This window comes from Dendropsophus ebraccatus, chromosome 15, assembly GCF_027789765.1.
Source record: "Dendropsophus ebraccatus isolate aDenEbr1 chromosome 15, aDenEbr1.pat, whole genome shotgun sequence".
Lineage (NCBI taxonomy): Eukaryota > Metazoa > Chordata > Amphibia > Anura > Hylidae > Dendropsophus > Dendropsophus ebraccatus.
The window spans coordinates 50,582,116-50,603,084 of NC_091468.1; the positions used below are offsets into that span (position 1 = coordinate 50,582,116).

General features: G+C 43.5%; 1 long non-coding RNA gene across 1 annotated transcript; it reads right to left on the reverse strand.

Moving 5' to 3' along the window:
- Nucleotides 1–1,056: 1,056 nt before the first annotated feature.
- Nucleotides 1,057–13,965, reverse strand: LOC138774257 (uncharacterized). Its single transcript, XR_011360278.1, has 3 exons — nucleotides 13,335–13,965; nucleotides 7,883–8,036; nucleotides 1,057–1,121 (listed from the first exon to the last, which is right to left on the reverse strand). It is a non-coding gene; the product is annotated as an uncharacterized lncRNA (long non-coding RNA).
- Between the last annotated feature and the right edge of the window lie 7,004 nt (nucleotides 13,966–20,969).

Sequence of the window (20,969 nt, forward strand, 5' to 3'; positions counted from 1 at the left end):
GAGACCGGCACGTGGTACATGAGGCAATATGGTTTGATCAAATTATATACCAACATCCTGGCGTTGGTCTTTAAATGTAGCCGAGAGGCATTAGTGTCACAATAGGTGTGATGTGCATCCTATAGTCCCTAGACTGTATATATTGCCCAAAATCCATAAAGACCTGCAACACCCTCTGGGGAGACCAATCATCTCGGGACGAGGGTCTCTCCTAAGTCAATCTTCCATCTTTTTGGATCAAATTTTGCAACCTCATGTGATAAATATGAAATCGTATGTGAGAGATACAAGTGATTTCTTGAATAAAATTAAGAATATTGACATTCCAGCAAACACCATATTGGCCTCATTAGACATTACAAGTCTGTATACATCAATTAAACACGACAAGGGTTTAGCGGCCATAGCAACATTATTACAAAAAACAACAATGTCCGAGATGTGTAATGAATTTGTTCTACAATTATTAGAACTAATACTGACTAACAACTTTTTCACATTTGACAAGCGGTATTATCTACAATGCAAAGGCGTGGCGATGGGGTCTAATGTGGCCCCTTGTTACGCAAATCTTTATGTACAACATTTGGAGGAGACGTTCATCTATGGATCCCACCATGCCACACACATTGGTGGCTGGTGGAGATTCATAGATGATGTCTTCCTCCTATGGAAGGGCACAACACAGGAGCTGATGTCATTTTTACAGTTTCTGAATGAAATGGATCCTGACATTAGATTTTCAATGCAATACTAACCTTCACGGGTAACCTTTCTGGACACCGAGGTGTACATTGATGATGGACATTTAAAGACTGATATTCATTACAAACCCACTGACAAAAACACACTGTTGAGACATGACTCTAGTCATGCTAGCAGTATGAAAAATAGTCTGCCTCGTAGTCAGTTCCTCAGAGCTAAAAGAATAGTCAGCGATCAAACTTCTCTGGAGAGGGCACTAAACACTATGAGTCATAATTTTCACGAACGGGGGTACCCATGACAGCTAGTGTCACGACATCGTAGACTAGTAGAAGGATATGACAGGGATACCTTATTGAATACAGCTTCAGTGAAGACAGCCTCTGCTAGGGTTCCGTTTGTGTCCACATTCTCCTCTAGAAGCAAAGAGATTGGACAGATTATAAACAAGCATTGGAGCATCTTACAACCTAGTTACCCACACATAAGGGAATTCCAGACTAGACCCTTATTATCATACAGCCTCCTCCTGCTACCACTGCCCGGAGGGGAGCCGCGCTCCCCCGGGCAGTTAACCCCATAGACACCGCGGTCGTTGTGACCGCAGCGTCTACGGGGAGATCTGATGTCTCCTGCCGATAGGGCGGCGAGAGGAGGCTGCAGCATGTTGCCTCCTCCCGCCGTCACAGTTGTAATTCTCCCCCCAGGCCCCCCTTCCTTCCCCCCCCCCACCCAATCCAGCTCCCCCGGTCACCCGCACGCCCCGATCAAACGCCCCCTGTCGACCTGATCCAGTTCCCCCCGTCTGCCCGATCCAGCTCTCCTCGTCTCCCGCCGACCCCGATCCACCTCTCCCCATATCCCGCCGGCCCCGATCCACCTCTCCCCATCTCCCGCCAGCCCCGATCCACCTTTCCCCGTCCCCCGCCAGCCCCAATCCAGCTCCCCCATCCCTCTGCCCGCCCCCGATCCAGCTCCCCCGTCCCCCTGCCTGCCCCGATCCAACTCCCCCATGTTCCTCCCTTGCCCGGTCCGGCTACACCCCGCGCACCTAACGATCAAGTACCTGCACTGATCTTTGAATCAGCTGCAGGGACCTGATTGTTTGAATGAGTGTCGGTGTACTCATTCACTCTATAATGCATTACAGCACGGATTATGTGCTGTAATGCATTATATATGTACCTGCAAAAGTAAAAAAACAACAACACACACACAAATAAAATAATTAATTAATACAAATAAATTAATTAATGGAAATAAATATACACATTCCCCATCCAACTTTATAAATTATACCCTATAAATAGGATACACATATTTGGTATCGCCGCATCGGTAATGGCCCTGTCTATTAACCCGTTACATTAATTATACCGCCTGATTAACGCCATTCAAAAAATAAATAAAAAACTAATTAAAATGACAATTTTTTGTTTATCTCACCGCCTAAAAAATAAAGATAAAAGCTATCAAAGCGTCCCATGTACCCAAAAGGTGTACCACTAAAAACGTCAGCTTATGCTGAATTTAAATATTACTGCTCTTACAATATGCAAGACACAGTTTTTATAGCATAAATGCCTTACACTATAACAAAAGCTACATAAAATGGATATCACTGTAATCGTACCGACCTGACGAATAACGATAACATATCATATGTAATGTATATTAAACGGTGTACAAAAAAAAATGATGAAAAACAGCTGCTAATTTGTGTTTTTTATTCACACCAGCTCATAAAAAATTAAATAAAAAATGATCAGGGTGTCACATGTCCACCCAAATGGTACCGATGGAAACGTCAACTTGTCTTACACAAATATTTTGGTACCGCAAGGCCTCTGTGACATGGTATAATGGCTAAAAAAAAGCCTGAAATAAAAAAAGGCCCCAAAATCACACCAGGTATCTGTCATGTCTGAGGCCTGTGGTTGAGTCAGCTTGCGGGGGCGTGATGAGGCGGGGACCTCCTCCCGCGTCTCATTTATCATGATTTACGCCTGCTCACAGGCGCAAATTATGACACCGTTCTTCATAAATCCCCCCCTTCATGTTTATTTATAACAGTGTAAAAGTTATTTTAGAGCACAACATTTTTTCTTTTGAAGGGGCACTTTATCGTCAGACATTGGGCTTTGCGATAGGCACTCGCTTCTCACCCAGCTTTGTCAACCTTTTCATGGGTCGATTTGAGAAGTGCTCCATCGCACAGCTCCTTTCTCCTTTTTTTGAGCACTTTTCTTTTTTTACTGTCGCTATATTGATTATTTGTTCTTTATATGGACAGGGACTGAATCTCAGGCTAAATCCTTTGTGAAATACTTGAATAACAACCAGAGGGGCCTCAACCTTACTTTATATTAAGGTGACACTAGTATTGAATTCCTGGATATACAGGTCATGTGAGTGACGGAGAGTAATACTATTGCCACCTGTACACACTTATAGGCTGGGTTCACACACTGTATACTTCAGGCAGTATTTGGTCCTCAAGTCAGGTCCTCATAGCAACCAAAACCAGGAGTGGATTGAAAACACAGAAAGGCTCTGTTCACACAATGTTGAAATTGAGTGGATGGCCGCCATATAACGGTAAATAACTGCCATTATTTCAATATAACAGCCGTTGTTTTAAAATAACAGCAAAAATTTGCCATTAAATGACGGCCATCCACTCAATTACAACATTATGTGAACATAGCCTTTCTGTGTTTTCAATCCACTCCTGGTTTTGGTTGCTATACAGCCTCACAAATACAGCCTCAAATATACATAGTGTGAACCCAGCAAAAGTGTAGATGTAAATAGCTACTGTACCTCAATTATGATAGCTGTCATTTGCAGGCTCAAGAGTGTGCCCTATGGGCAATATCAACGAAAACATAAAAACTGTACAAAAGAAGAGGACTTCATTAGTCAATCTAAAATTCTACAAAGTAGATTCCAGGATAAGGGATATCCGAATGCTATTTTAAAACATGCATATAATAAAACTAGCAAATATACACAAAGACAAGTTGTAGATAAAATGACAAAAATGGCAAAAATAAAAACGATAGCAAAAATGAGAAGACAGATAAAACATAGAATACATTTGGCCATATATGATCACAACGTGTACATGCACCTGAAACCATAGAGTGATATTTTGGCAATTTTGGTGATATTTTCTGGCAATTTTCTAATTTTTTGGTTTCTTTTTGTGTAAGGGTTCTTCCAAGCCACCCGAAGAAGCCCCCAAATCCAAAGGAGAAAAAAAGAGGACTAGAGAGGAGTCAAGATCATCAGGCTTCCCAGGGAAGAAGCCATGTCCAGAGGTCCAGCATGGCAGCAATGGAGGTAAGTGCAAAAGGAAGAGGCAAAGATCTGAGAACAGTGTCGCTGGACCCCAGAAGAAGATCAGGAAGAGTGGGGAAAAGGCAGAGGATGTGAAAGACCCAGATCCCAGGCCAGGACCCAGCAGTGAGAGCTGCCTTGAATTCACCATCAGCCTAAAGAGATTCACACTTGGAAAAGTCATCGGCTAGGGCAGCTTTTGAAGCGTGGTAAAGGTAAAGGACAACATTCTGAACAGATTCCTGGCTGTGATAGTTGTGGATAAAAGCTCACCAACAACCCAGAAAAGGATTAACATCGAAAACGAGATCCTACACCTGGCTGCAGGGAATCCTTTTCTCATCCAGTCTCAGCCCTCATTTGGAACAAAGAAGTGGTACTTTGCCATGGAGTTTGCCCCTGGAGGAGATCTCAGTAACCGTCTGAAGAAACAAGGACATCTCTCCATCTCCACTGCCACTTTCTACGCTGCTGAGATAAAATTAGGACTACAATTTCTCCAAGGGAAAGGATTTATTCATAGAGATCTGAAGCCGGCACACAACCTGATCGCCTGCTCCAAACATTTAAAGATAGCGGAATTGGCCGGGGGAATTGTAAGAGGAAGAGGCAAAAGGAAGAGGCAAAGATCTGAGAACAGTGTCGCTGGACCCCAGAAGAAGATCAGGAAGAGTGGGGAACAGGCAGAGGATGTGAAAGACCCAGATCCCAGGCCAGGACCCAGCAGTGAGAGCTGCCTGAATTCACCATCAGCCTGAAGAGATTCACACTTGGAAAAGTCATCGGATAGGGCAGATTTGAAAGCGTGGTAAAGGTAAAGGACAACATTCTGAACAGATTCCTGGCTGTGATAGTTGTGGATTAAAGCTCACCAACAACCCAGAAAAGGAATGACATCGAGAATGAGATCCTACGCCTGGCTGCAGGGAATCCTTTTCTCATCCGGTCCCAGCACTCATTTCCAACAAAAAAGAAGTGGTACTTTGCCATGGAGTTTGCCCCTGGAGGAGATCTCGGTAACCATCTGAAGAAAAAAGGACGTCTCCCCATCTCCACTGCCACTTTCTACGCTGCTGAGATCACATGGGGACTACAATTTCTCCACTGGAAAGGATTCATCCATAGAGATCTAAAGCCGGCACACATCCAGCTCCGACCATATAAAGATAGCGGACTTGGGCTCGCCCTAAAGAAGACCGAGGGAATTATAGAATATGCCGGGACCCACGCCTACATAGCACCGGAGGTAGTCCTTGGACACCCATACAACCTTGTAGCAGACTGGTTTTCCTTTAGAGTTGTCCCTTTCCGGCTGGTGACAGGAGAGCATAGCTCAAGATGTATCACCTCTGCAATGCCGCAACACCATCTTGAGAGCAATGCTGAACGCATCTTGAAGGAGCTGTTGTCCAAGGACCCAGAGAGAAGACTAGGACATCATGGCTGCTTTAGATCTCATCCTTTCTTCAAAGAAATTAATTGAGTCGAACTAGAGGAACTCAGGATACCACCACTGTTCATACCAGCACAACCATCAAGGCCTGTTTGAAGATCTACACCAGTAAGGAATCTACACATCTGTGTTTTATTTTTCTCCCTATATCTCTGGTGCTGTGGGAGTCACATAGAGGAAGAGGGGGAGGAGAATATGGAGGTAAAGGAGAGGATGAGAAGGAGGGAGAAGGAAACAGGAGGAGAAAGAGAAGATGGAGGAGCTCAATCCAGTAGGGCTTCAGTTCCAGCTCTTGGGGTCAGGAAGGAATTTTCTCCCCTTACATGGAGGTTGGTTCACCTTCCTCTGGTTCACAACTTTGACTGCAGCAAGTCCTATAAATTAAACTGGATGGAGAGAATAAGGAATTTCCTATTAATAGCAATAAAATTACTTAACCCCATTTATTTTGTCTGAGTCTTCTTTTCTGTGTGGTTTAGTTCAATTCAAAATCCCCTGAACACCGAAATGCGATGAAGGCTCACCATCAGCCCGGAGGAGAATTAACATCGAGAACGAGATCCTACACCTGGCTGCAGGGAATCCTTTTCTCATCCGGTCTCAGCACTCATTTTCAACAAAGAAGAACAAGTGGTACTTTGCCATGGAAATGGCCCATGGAGGAGATCTCAGTAACCATCTGAAGAAGCAAGGGCGTCTCCCCATCTCCACTGCCACTTTCTACGCTGCTGAGATTACATCAGGACTACAATTTCCCCATGGGAAAGGATTCATCCTGGCCGGGTTCTGGTGTAGTGTTTTTGGGTCTGGTCCTGTGGCATGGAGGTCGCAGGGCCGTCCCATGGCCCCCGTTCCCTGGCTGTGCACGCCTGCGGGGTTGGTGGCCACTTACTGGCACGGTGTGGACTTAGTGTAGGGACCCATGTGTATCAGATACCGGCACGAGGTACATGGGGCAGTATGGCTTGATCAATTCATACACAAAATTCTGATGTGTTTTTTATTTAGCCTAGGGGCACTAGTATCAGCCATAGGTGTGAGGTGCAGCACTCTGTTTCTTCCCTGAACCGCATTTTGATTCTCTCTTTTCTCCGTGTTTTGCACTCCTCCTGGTGAGACCCACATGACCGCAATTAGCAGGAGACACCTGAGTGCACATGGTTTTAATCCCTCCTGTTTTTTCCCATTCTGTCTGCTGCAGCTATGGTGAGCGCAATACCTCACCCAGACTTGTGCTGTTTGGGGGCGACCTTCTCCGCCGGCGGTGCTGGCCGGGTTCTGGTGTGGTGTTTTTGGGTCTGGTCCTGTGGCATGGGGGTCGCAGGGCCGTCCCATGGCCCCCGTTCCCTGGCTGTGCACGCCTGCGGGGTTGGTGGCCACTGACTGGCACGGTGTGTACTTAGTGTAGGGACCCATGTGTATCAGATACCGGCACGAGGTACATGGGGCAGTATGGCTTGATCAATTCATACACAAAATTCTGATGTGTTTTTTATTTAGCCTAGGGGCACTAGTATCAGCCATAGGTGTGAGGTGCAGCACTCTGTTTCTTCCCTGAACCGCAAATTCATCCATAGAGATCTGAAGTCGGCAAACATCCTGATCGCCAGCTCCGGCCATATAAAGATAGCAGACTTTGGCCTAGCCCTGAAGAAGACCGAGGGAATTGTAGGATGTGCCGAAAGCCAAGACTACATTGCACCGGAGGTAGCTCTTGGACTCCAATACAAACTTGCAGCTGACTGGTTTTCCTTTGGAGTTGTCCTTTTCCAACTGGTGACAGGAGAGCACAGCTCAAGATGTATCATCTCTGCACTGCCGCTACACCATCTTGAGAGCAATTCTGAAGAGATCGTGAAGGAGCCGCTGTCCGAGGACCCAGAGAGGAGACTAGGACATCATGGCTGCATCAGATCTCATCCTTTCTTCAAAGAAATTGATTAAGCCGAACTGGACGAACTTGGGATACCACCACCGTTCATACCAGCTTCAGCCATCAAGGACTCTATGAAGATCTGCACCAGTAAAACATCAATCCTCCTCTACCATACCTGGGTCTGGTATTGGTTACATCCTCCTTCTTACCACCATCTCTCACCACCTTAAACTACCCAAACGTCCTCTCTGTTCCTGCACAGTGCAGGGTTAGTAGCGGCCTCTGGCCTTTTATTCATATGAAAAATGTAAAAAAAAAATTTGCATGTTATCTGTCTAGTGTGCATTTACCCTTCTATTTTACAGCTTCTATTAGGATAAATGCACAACAGACACTTTACTTGTGGGACAAATCCGAACCAAATTTGATGCAGATTATAACTTCTCTATTGATATAATTGGGAGACACCACAGCAAATCCACAATATACAAGAACAAGCTGCTTACCTACAGGTCAGGTGCATTTCCACTCCGTGCAGATGATCGCAGCAATCACATCTATTTAGCTGATAGTGTAAAATATTGTGGATTTTCCATTCGAATTCCTCTGTGTAAAACTCCCTCTAGTGCAGAGTTACCCTTTAGCTATGGTTATATTTCACTGCAAAACACCAGAGAAGTAAGAAATATCATAGCAACAATTAAAATACAGGGGTACCCGTTATTAAATATTACCTTGAATGCATTGAAAACCAATAGCAAAACATAAAGGACAGATGTAGAGGTTGATGGAAGCCATGATCCTAGCCTTAAAGGGGTATTCCCAGGAACACTTCTTCCCATGCCATGGAGTGAAATAAAATTTGTCACCTTGTGTGGCCTATAAGGAATCTACACATCTGTGTTTTATTTTTCTCCCTATATCTCTGGTGCTGTGGGAGTCACATAGAGGAAGAGGGAGAGGAGAATATGGAGGTAAAGGAGAGGATGAGGGAGAAGGAAAACAGGAGGGGAAAGAGAAGATGGAGGAGCTCAATCCAGTAGGGTTACATCCAGTGTCATCACTGCAGTGAACCAGGGAGTAGCCGATGGCCAGCTCTTGGGGTCAGGAAGGAATTTTCTCCCCCTTACATGGGGGTTGGTTCACCTTCCTCTGGTTCACAACTTTGACTGCAGCAAGTCCCATAAACTGGATGGAGAGAATAAGTAATTTCCTATTAATAGCAATACATTTAGTTAACCCCATTTATTGTGTCCGAGTCTTCTTTACTGTGTGGTGTCGTTCATTACAAAATCCCCTGAACACCGAAATGCGCTAAAGGCTCATCATCAGCCCAGAGGAGGATTAACATCGAGAACGCGATCCTACTCCTGGCTGCTCATCCAGTCTCCACACTCATTTCCAACAAAGAAGAACAAGTGGTACTTTGCCATGGAGTTTGCCCCTGGAGGAGATCTCAGTAACCATCTGAAGAAGCAAGAGCGTCTCCCCATCTCCACTGCCACTTTCTATGCTGCTGAGATCACATGGGGACTACAATTTCTCCACAGGAAAGGATTCATCCATAGAGATCTGAAACATCCTGATCGCCAGCTCCGGCCATATAAAGATAGCAGATTTTGGCCTAGCCCTAAAGAAGACCGAGGGAATTGTAGGATGTGCCGGGACCCAAGGCTACATAGCAGCGGAGGTAGCTCTTGGACACCCAAACAACCTTGTAGCGGACTGGTTTTCCTTTGGAGTCATTCTTTTCCAGCTGGAGACAGGAGAGCACAGATCAAGATGTATCATCTCTGCACTGCCGCCACACCATCTTGATAGCAATGCTGAAGACATCTTGAAGGAGCTGCTGTCCGAGGACCAAGAAAGGAGACTAGGACATCATGGCTGCATCAGATCTCATCTTTTCTTCAAAGAAATTGATTGAGCCGAACTGGAGGAACTCAGGATACCACCACTGTTCATACCTGCACAACCATCAAGGCCTCTATGAAGATCTAGACCAGAAAAAAATCAATCCTGCTCTACCATACCTTGGTTACATTCTCCTTCTCACCACCATCTCTCACCACCTTAAACCACCCAAGTGTCTTCTGGCCTTTTATTCATATAAAAGATATTAATACCATATTCTATTTTACAGTTTCTATTAGGATAAATGCACAACAGACTCTTTACTTGTGGGACAAATCTAAACCAAATTTGATGCAGATTATAACTTCTCTATTGATATAATTGGGAGACACCACAGAAAATCCACAATATACAAGAACACGCTGCTTACCCACAGGTCAGGTGCATTTACACTGTGTAGATGATTGCAGCAATCACATCTATTTAGCTGGTAGTGTAATCTATTGTGCATTTTCCATTCAAATTCCTCCTTGTAAAACTCCCTCTAGTGCAGAGTTACCCTTTAGCTATGGTCATATTTTACTGTAAAACACCAGAGAAGTAATAACAGGCAGTTTAAGAAATATCACAGCAACAATTAAAATACAGGTGTATCCGTTATTAAATATTACCTTGTACGCATTGAAAACTGATAGTAAAACATAAAGGACAGATGTAGAGGTTGATGAAAGCCATGATCCTTGCCTTAAAGGGGTATTCCCATGAACACTTCTTCCCATGCCATGGAGTGAAATAAAATTTGTCACCTTGTGTAGCCTATAAGGAATCTACACATCTGTGTTTTATTTTTCTCCCTATATCTCTGGTGCTGTGGGAGTCACATAGAGAAAGAGGGAAAGGAGAATATGGAGGTAAAGGAGAGGATGAGAAGAAGGGAGAAGGAAAACACGAGGAGAAAGAGAAGATGGAGGAGCTCCATCCAGTAGGGCACCATTTAGTGTCATTCCCCGCAGTGAACCAGGGAGTAGCCGATCGCCAACTCTTGGGGTCAGGAAGGAATTTTCTCCCCCTTACATGGGGGTTGGTTCACCTTCCTCTGGTTCACAACTTGATCTCAGCTGCTGAGATCACATGGGGACTACAATTTCTCCTGGGGAAAGGATTCATCCATAGAGATCTGAAGCCGGCAAACATCCTAATCGCTAGCTACGGCCATATAAAAATAGCGGACTTTGGCCTAACCCTAAAGAAGACTGAGGGAATTGTAGGATATGCCGGGACCCAAGGCTACATAGCAGCGGAGGTAGCTCTTGGACACCAATACAACCTTGCAGCGGACTGGTTTTCCTTTGAAGTTGTCCTTTTCCAGGTCAAGATGTAGTATCATCTCTGCACTGCCGCAACACAATCTTGAGAGCAAAGCTGAAGACATCTTGAAGGAGCTGCTGTCCGAAGACCCAAAGAGAAGACTAGGACATCACGGCTGCATCAGATCTCAGCCTTTCTTCAAAGAAATTGATTGGGCCAAACTGGGGGAACACCACCACCACCACCACCGTTCATACCAGCACAACCATCAAGGCCTCTATGAAGAACTGCACCAGTTAAACATCAATCCTCATCTACTATACCTGGGACTGGTATTGGTTACACCCTCCTTCTCACCTCCATCTCTCACCACTAGGGATGGTCCGAACCTGCCGAGGTTCGGGTTCGTATGAACCCGAACGCTTAGCAGCAGATTCCCGCTGTCTGCCCGCTTCGTGGAGTGGGCAGATCCAGCGGGAGTAACGCCTGGAAAACTGGGATACAGCCTACGGCTATGGCTGTATCCCAGTTTTCCAGGCAGTCCTCCCGCTCCACGGAGCGGGCAGACAGCGGGAGTCGTTACCGAGGGTTCAGGTTCGTACGAACCCGAACCGAACTCTGTTCGGACCATCCCTACTCACCACCTTAAACCACCCAGGCGTCCCTACTGTTTCTGCACAGTGCAGGGTGAGTATCGGCCTCTGGCCTTTTATTCATATAAAAAATGTAAAAACATTTTTGCATGTTGTCTGTCGCGTGTGCATTTACCCTTCTATTTTACAGTTTCTATTAGGATAAATGCACAACAGACACTTTACTTGTGGGACAAATCCTGACCAAATTTGATGCAGACTTCCCTATTGATATAAATGGGAGACACCACAGCAAATCCACAATATACAAGAACAAGCTGTTTACCCACAAGTCAGGCACATTTCCACTCAGTGTAGATGATTGCAGCAATCACATCTATTTAGCTGTTAGTGTAAAATATTGTGGATTTTCTATTCGAATTCCTCTGTGTAAAACTCCCTCCAGTGCAGAGTTACCCTTTAGCTATGGTCATATTTCACTGCAAAACGCCAGAGAAGTAAGAAATATCACAAAAACAATTAAAATACAGGTGTACCCGTTAATAAAAAATAACCTTGTAATGGGTATGCATTAAAAACCAATAGCAAAACATAAAGAACAGATGTAGAGGTTGATGGAAGCCATGATCCTAGCCTTAAAGGGGTATTCCCAGGAACACTTCTTCCCATGCCATGGAGTGAAATAAAATTTGTCACCTTGTGTGGCCTATAAGGAATCTACACATCTGTGTTTTATTTTTCTCCCTATATCTCTGGTGCTGTGGGAGTCACATAGAGGAAGAGGGAGAGAAGAATATGGAGGTAAAGGAGAGGATGAGAAGGAGGGAGAAGGAAAACAGGAGGAGAAAGAAAAGATGGAGAAGCTCCATCCAGTAGGGCACCATTCAGTGTCATTCCCTGCCGTGCACCAGGGAGTAACCGATCGCCAGCTCTTGGGGTCAGGAAGGAATTTTTTCCCCCTTACATGAGGGTTGGTTCACCTTCCTCTGGTTCACAACTTTGACTGCAGTAAATCCCATAAAATAAACTGGATGGAGAGAATAAGGAATTTCCTATTAATAGCAATAAAATTACTTAACCCCATTTATTGTGTCCGAGTCTTCTTTACTGTGTGGTATCATTCATTACAAAATAACCTGAACACCGAAATGCGATAAGGGCTCATCATCAGCCCAGAGGAGGATTAACATTGAGAACGAGATCCTACACCTGGCTGCAGGGAATCCTTTTCTCATCCGGTCTCAGCACTCATTTCCAACAAAGAAGAACAAGTGGTGCTTTGCCATGGAGTTGGCCTATGGACGAGATCTCAGTAACCATCTGAAGAAACAAGGACGTCTCCCAATCTCCACTGCCACTTTCTACGCTGCTGAGATCACATGGGGACTACAATTTCTCCTGGGGAAAGGATTCATCCATAGAGATCTGAAGCCGGCAAACATCCTAATCGCCAGCTCCGGCCATATAAAGATAGCGGACTTTGGCCTAACCCTGAAGAAGACTGAGGGAATTGTAGGATATGCCGGGACCCAAGGCTACATAGCAGCGGAGGTAGCTCTTGGACACCAATACAACCTTACAGCGGACTGGTTTTCCTTTGAAGTCGTCCTTTTCCAGGTCAAGATGTAGTATCATCTCTGCACTGCCGCAACACAATCTTGAGAGCAAAACTGAAGACATCTTGAAGGAGCTGCTGTCCGAAGACCCAGAGAGAAGACTAGGACATCACGGCTGCATCAGATCTCAGCCTTTCTTCAAAGAAATTGATTGGGCCAAACTGGGGGAACACCACCACCACCGTTCATACCAGCACAACCATCAAAGCCTCTATGAAGAACTGCACCAGTTAAACATCAATCCTCATCTACTATACCTGGGACTGGTATTGGTTACATCCTCCTTCTCACCACCATCTCTCACCGCCTTAAACCACCCAGGCGTCCCTACTGTTTCTGCACAGTGCAGGGTGAGTATCTGCCTCTGGCCTTTTATTCATATAAAAAATGTAAAAACATTTTTGCATGTTGTCTGTCGCGTGTGCATTTATCCTTCTATTTTACAGCTTCTAATAGGATAAATGCACAACAGACACTTTACTTGTGGGACAAATCCGAACCAAATTTGATGCAGATTATAACTTCCCTATTGATATAATTGGGAGACACCACAGCAAATCCACATTATACAAGAACACGCTGCTTACCTACAGGTCAGGTGTATTTCCACTCAGTGTAGATGATCGCAGCAATCACATCTATTTAGCTGATAGTGTAAAATATTCTGGATTTTCCTTTCAAATTCCTCTGTGTAAAACTCCTTCTAGTGCAGAGTTACCCTTTAGCTATGGTAATATTTCACTGCAAAACACCAGAGAAGTAAGAAATATCACAGCAACAATTAAAATACAGGTGTACCCGTTAATAAAAAATAACCTTGTATTGGGTATGCATCAAAAACCAATAGTAAAACATAAAGGACAGATGTAGAGGTTGATGGAAGCCATGATCCTAGCCTTAAAGGGGTATTCCCAGGAACACTTCTTCCCATGCCATGGAGTAAAATAAAATTTGTCACCTTGTGTAGCCTATAAGGAATCTACACATCTGTTTTATTTTTCTCCCTATATCTCTGGTGCTGTGCTGTGAGAGTCACATAGAGGAAGAGGAGAATATGGAGGTAAAGGAGAGGATAAGAAGGAGGGAGAAGGAAAACTGGAACTCCATCCAGTAGGCCTCCATCCAGTGTCATTCACTGCAGTGACCAGGGAGTAACCGATCGCCAGCTCTTGGGGTCAGGAAGGAATTTTCTCCCCCTTACATGAGGGTTGGTTCACCTTCCTCTGGTTCACAACTTTGACTGCAGCAAGTCTCAAAAATTAAACTGGATGGAGAAAATAAGGAATTTCCTATTAATAGCAATAAAATTATTAACCCCATTTACTGTGTCCTTCATTACAAAATCCCCTGAACACCTGAGAGATATATTGTTTTCCTGTATCTTCTTAAGGTCCTCATATACCTCCAATACCGGACGGCCTAATGATCATTCCGCCATGAGTTATCTTTCCCACCCGTCCTCCATATTCACAGGAACGTGATTTTAAATCTATGAGGTACACATTTTACTATAAAGTGGTCAACCACTTTAACCCCTTGTTGCCGGATCACATACCGGCATGTCCAATTCTGCACAGTGATCCGGCAGATGTACGTGCTGGTACGTGACAGGGATGACAAGGGCGCAGGGAAGCCCGGCTGTCAATGCAAAATGCCAGTAATCAGGCATAGCCCCCAATACAATAATAAATGTTGGAAAAATAATAAAAAATAAAAACATACACAAAAATAAAAACATACAACAAAAAGTGAGACAGGTTTTGGATTGGAAAAACGGGCTCTGGTCCTGAAGGCCAAAGTCAGTCTGGTCCTGAAGGGGTTAAGCAGTGTTTGTCTTTGCCAGGATACTGGGCCCATGCTAGGTTTTTGTTGTGTCTAGTTGTATCTATCTAGCTTCCAGGTGCTGGTTATAGTGTTGCTATATTAATCTTCTTGTCTTGTACAGTCTGTCTTTATATAGTGCAATTTATCGCTTTGTATTGGAAAGTTGGAAAGATTCTCTGGTGGCTTGCAAAGTTTTTTTTTTATTATTGCATTGAGTTCTGCTGTTGTCAGATTGTTTCCTATGAAGAATGTTGTCCTATTTCTATGTTATCCTACACTCTGTTGTTTTGACATTATTTGGCCCTCTAGCTGTTCTCCCTATTCTGTCCTACCATAAGTCCTGGGGGCTTATGAATACTGGGAGCCATTGCCAGGACTCAGGCAACTGCTAAAGTCTAGCTTTGTTATGCTGTCTAGCAGCCCACTGATATCATTGGTGCTTACTATCGGGTACAGTCTGCAAGAATTACACTATAATGATGGTGGCAACTAATTCAGGAAGACATAAATTATTCTAGAAAGCGTTGGAGATGTTTAAAACCTAAGTTCTCAATTTTGTAATGAAAAAACAAAGTGTTTTCTTAGCATTTACCATGGATGACCTATTCACAGAGCAGGCCATCAGTGTCTGATCAGCAGGATGCCAAAATCTGGCACCCATGCCAATTAGCTGTTTGGCATAGGCAAGATTTCAGCGCATACACAATAGGGATACAATAATGACCATTGAAGCAAAAAATTGGTCAATACAACTCAGGGGGACAACGTCTAAAACAAAAATCCCCCAAAATACCATCTTTCTGAAATGTAACTGTCAGGACTTGGGGACTGGACAATGCGAGACAGGTGGGGCCCTAGTACTGACACCAGCTCCACTGAGCCTGCCTGCTTGGCGCAACTGCCCAAAGTGGCAGAGGATAACTGGGTGACAGTCCCTGGCACGAACAGGTGAAACACAAAACATGGACAAGACGAACAAACACAATAACTCGGGGTCAGAAAGTAAGTAAGCAAAAAAGGTCAGAACAGTACAAAATCTTCTTAAGAGTCAGGGGTCGCCTTATACGCCCAGTCACCTTATACGCCGGAAAATAATGTACATCGCTTTAAGTTTTTTTTATATGAATCGACCTGGCATGGGGATGCCGATGCTCTGTTTTTTAACCTGGTTCCTGTGTTCGGCGCTGGTCTATTCCCAGGCACCAGCCCGGCCTGAAGCAAGCCGTGTTCCATAACCGGGCCACGGTTAAAAAAAAAAAAAAAAGGGAAAGCGGTACCGGCATCCCCACTGATCTATTCATATAAAAAACTTTAAGCGATGTACCTAATGGTACATTTGCTTTAGGAATCTTTTCTTTTGCCATCCAAGACAAAATGGTCCTGACGTTTGATCCCAAGGCTAATTCCTTACCCTGCTAGCAATGTTCTTTTTCTACAAATGTCTTAGTTTCTTCCTTTCTTCATTGTAACCATATAATACATATACTCCTACATGGCTGTATAAGGCTTTATTGCTTTTTTCTCTAACTAAGTTGTACATCATAAGAGCACCATTCCAGGGTAGACAGATGTGTGCAGGGAGAAAAATAGTTTACACCTAAGGTATCTCACCTTTGAAAAGAACATGCTCTACGTTGCCACCTACTGGAGGTGGCTTCCTTTAAAATCAACATTTAGCAGTCTACAGATTGGTAATTTACATTTTGTGACAGATTCTGGCTTGGTATATAGGTGATTAAATCATTCAGACAAAAAGTATTGGATTAATAAGAAATAGATACCTTAGGTGTCGTACCGACCTTAGATTCCTTTTTCCCGTACATGTCATAACATGTATAAAGTGAGCCTGTCACATAAGCTGTCCTTTATGAAGTGTAAACTAGTGAGACCCTGATTCCGGTGATTTATTACTTCTCTTCATCCAGCATATCTCACAAAATGATTGCTTACTGCTCCCCAAGCCAAGAACACCGTCGCACCCACCCACCCTGACTAACAGTTTTCTATCTATACACAGTACAGGCAAAAAGCTGCCAATCAGCACTAGATGGGCAGGGGGAGCAGCTGCTCATGAATATCCAGGACTACCAAGTGCGCACACTAACTGGAGTCACATCCAGACCCAATTGGGGAGACTTATCAATGTTGTGCCCCTGGCATACGCTAGGTAGAAGGAGCTAACATAAACCATGCACCATATACCTTACAGTGAGCAGGTGTAGATATGTTGCGCAATGCCTGCACCGGGCCTGCCGGCTTTACTTTTATTAAATTCGGCTATGTTCTATACAATATTCAATTTATGTCACATAGAAAGTAATTAGCCAGCTTACTACTCTAGCTTGACACCTCACTCGGGCTTCCACTCCAATCTGTGTCGATTTAAAATGCAAAAGAAGAAGCTTGAGTCCAGTGTTAAATGAAGTAATGTATTTGTAGTGCCATTACTCCTTACCCACAATGTAATTACATAGCAATATCCCCCCAACGAACACCAATGTGTTTCGGATGTGTTAAGCACCCTTATTCATATTCACTATACCATGTACAGTGAGTCACATAATGTAGGATGAGGTGGTGTTGATAATAAAAACCAAAGAACTTATTACCCCCAACACTCAGAACATCAGTGGTTCAATGTAGATTAAGGGGGGTAGCGGGAAGTGTAATTTGAGTCATCAGCTCCACCAGTCACTTTGTCCTTAAAGAAGCCCTGGATCAAAAGCTTTGCCTCTATGCTCTTCCCTCACTCTCAACCTTAGCGGAGCACCTGCCCAAAAAATGGCGACCCCACAATCTATCTGCTATTATGCCCCTAATTTTACAACCAAACTGTGAGTCTGGATGAATCTTTTCTTGTCTCTTGGGTATATTGCAATTTTTTCTACATTTATTTAAGTGGGATTTTTAACGTATATTATTAAAAGTTACATTTTAGAAAGGGATTTTATTTTTACATTTTTATACCCTGATGACTAGGGTAACCTATGTGCTAGTATTGAAGAAATTTCCTGCACTGTACTAGAAAAATATATACAGTACACTGTGATATGTCTAGTATATGCCCAGAGGTCCTCGAATGGGCTGGCCTGTCTGTAATAGATACGGTAGCTTTCATATACCATAAGATGCAAAGATATCTCACTAATTTATGGTGTGTTTACAAAGACAGATTTATCTGGCAGATTTTTGAAGCCAAAACCAGGAGCAGACTATAAACAGAGAACAGGTCATGAAGGAAAGACTGAGATTTCTCCTCTTCTCAAACCCATTCCTAGTTTTGGCTTCAAAAATCTGTCAGATAAATCTGTCTGTGTAAATGCACCATAATCATGTGTAATTAAATTCTTCCCTTTGGCGAGTAATTCATGTACATAATAGTAGCAGCATGGGTGCATGCTTGTGAATACATATCTATATTCTTGACTAGGGCTTCTCTCTCTCTCTCTCTAGAAATCGCAGCACTCCAGGAATAGACTCAAAGAAGGATGGTGTTTATTTTTTTTAAAAAAGTGACGTTTCATTCTCACAGTGAGAGCTGTTTCAGGCAGTGTTACAATATGTGCTCATGACAGCAATAAGATGGTTGACAGGCAATCAATTAATAAAGTGCCATACAAAGTCCACCTAACAAATGTAATCAGTGCAGTAAAACATCATGCATACACATCAGCGTAAATGTAGATATGTGAATATAATAAAGCCCATGGGGAAGATTTATCAAACATGGTGTAAAGTGAAACTGGCGTAGTTGCCCCTAGCAACCAATCAGATTCCACCTTTCATTTTCCAAAGAGTCTGTGAGGAATAAAGGTGGAATCTGATTGGTTGCTAGGGGCAACTGCGCCAGTTTCACTTTACACCATGTTTGATAAATTTCCCCCTATGTCTCTGGATTTCTAGAGATATGTGTACACAAAGTTATGGCATAATGTAGTTATATGCTATAAATTATACTGGTGGAAAATAAATTCAGCCATATTTCATAAGGTTTTCTGCCTAAGCCACTGACAATGGCCAATATCTGCATTGCTCCACTTAGCGATAGGCTTCCATCCCGGACTTTGCTGCTAACTTAAGTTTTATCGCTAGTATAAAAAATTGTTACTGCTGTTGGCCTGAAGGAAAATTATCTCATTCCCAATGTTTGGTGAAAATTGAAAGAGAATAATTTGCTGTCTTTCCCCAAATAGAATATATATCATAGAAAGGGATGCCTGAAAGCTTAGTCAGTTCCAAGCGGCAAAACATAACTACTTGGGAGAGAGGAAGAACATTTTTTTTAATTAGAAAAAGTCTTCTCTGATACAGGAGGAGGTTATAGATTTACCTTGGAGGCTGTCCAAGGTTTCCCAACCCTCTAAATTTACCAAGTATATTTTTAATGCTCATTTAATTTCCTGTTTTATTTTTATACATGACCTCAGGAAAGGTTTAGATTATCTGAATTTATAGGACTGTGTGGAGTGTGCCTTCCTGAATTGTTAGTACTAAACTTTATCTTTCAGGCTGTAGTGTCTTCTCCCCTTGACACGAAAACTTATTTGTTTGCTCCCTGAAAAATGTATATATATATATTTATTTCACTTTTTTGGCTGCTTATAATAGCACCAACATAGTCTGTAGTCCTGCACAAATATGGTCATCACTCACATCACTGATCACATTGTTGAGGGAAACATTCTACTCCCCCGATACTGCCATCTTTACTTTTTACTATGACAATTATGTACATTACTGTACAATTCTAACAATGTACCCCATTAAAGCGAATCATGTACCGTATTGTCCGGCATATAAGATAACTTTTTAAATCAAAAAATCTTCTTAGAAGTCGCAGGTCGTCTTATATGCTGGGTATGGTTGCCCCATACGGTGGGGTAACTAAAAAATGGGCCCATCCCCACTGTATGGGGCGACCACTAAAAAAACCCAATCAGTTAACTTACCTGGGGCCCGTTCCCGGCCTCTCTGTGTCTCCTGGGCCAGGCAGTGTGATAGAGAAGCTCAGATTCGGGAGAATGGCATTCTTCTAAAGCTTTTCCGGCAGCCGAGCGTCCCTGAGCTCTTCTGATGAGACACTCGGCTGCTCGGGAGAGCTTTGAGGATCCCGGCGCAGTCAGTGTACGCCACACTGCCTGCGTCGGGAACGGGCAAGGAGATGTGCGAGGCCGGGAACGGGCCCCAGGTCAGTTAACTATTTCTTTGTTTTTTAATTTTATTAAGCTGCAGTTAACCCCTGCCTTACTGCAGCAGGGCTGCAGTCAGGCAGAGGTTAAAATTTTCCAGCTAATAAGGCGGACCCATGACAATCTTCTTAAGAGTCAGGGGTCGCCTTATAGGCCCAGTTACCTTATACGCCGGAAAATAATGCACATCGCTTTAACTTTTTTTATATGAATCGACCTGGCACGGGGATGCCGATGCTCTGTTTTTTAACCTGGTTCCTGTGTTCGGCGCTGGTCTATTCCCAGGCACCAGCCCGGCCTGAAGCAAGCCGTGTTCCATAACCGGGCCACGGTTAAAAAAAAAAGGGAAAGCGGTATAGGCATCCCCACCGATCTATTCATATAAAAAACTTTAAGCGATGTACCTGATGGTACATTTGCTTTAGGAATCTTTTCTTTTGCCATCCAAGACAAAATGGTCCTGACGTTTGATCCCAATGCTAGTTTCTTACCCTCTTGTCTGCTAGCAATGTTCTTTTTCTACAAATATCTTAGTTTTTTCCTTCCTTCATTGTAACCATATAATACATATACTCCTACATGGCTGTATAAGGCTGTATTGCTTTTTTTCTCTAACTAAGTTGTACATTATAAGAGCACCATTCCAGGGTAGACAGATGTGTGCAGGGAGAAAAATAGTTCACACATAAGGTATCTCACCTTTGAAAAGAACATGCTCTATGTTGCCACCTACTGGAGGTGGCTTCCTTTAAAATCAACATTTACCAGTCTACAGAGTGAGACCCTGATTCCGGTGATTTATTACTTCTCTTCATCCAGCATATCTCACAAAATGATTGCTTACTGCTCCACAAGCCAAGAACATCGTCGCACCCACCCACCCTGACTAACAGTTTTCTATCTATACACAGTACAGGCAAAAAGCTGCCAATCAGCACTAAATGGGCAGGGGGAGCAGCTGCTCATGAATATCCAGGACTACCAAGTGCGCACACTAACTGGACTGGTGAGCTTGGCTTGGTAATGCTGCAAAAAAAGTAATGCATCACTGGAATCAGGCTCTCTGCCATAGATTTATAAAATGATGACAGCTGAACCTAAGTAAAAAAAAAAAGCTTAGAAGATTAGAGCTGGTGCCAGAAAGTTCTATAGATTTGTATATTACTTATATTTAAAAATCTCAAGTTTTCCTATTACATAGGAAAATAG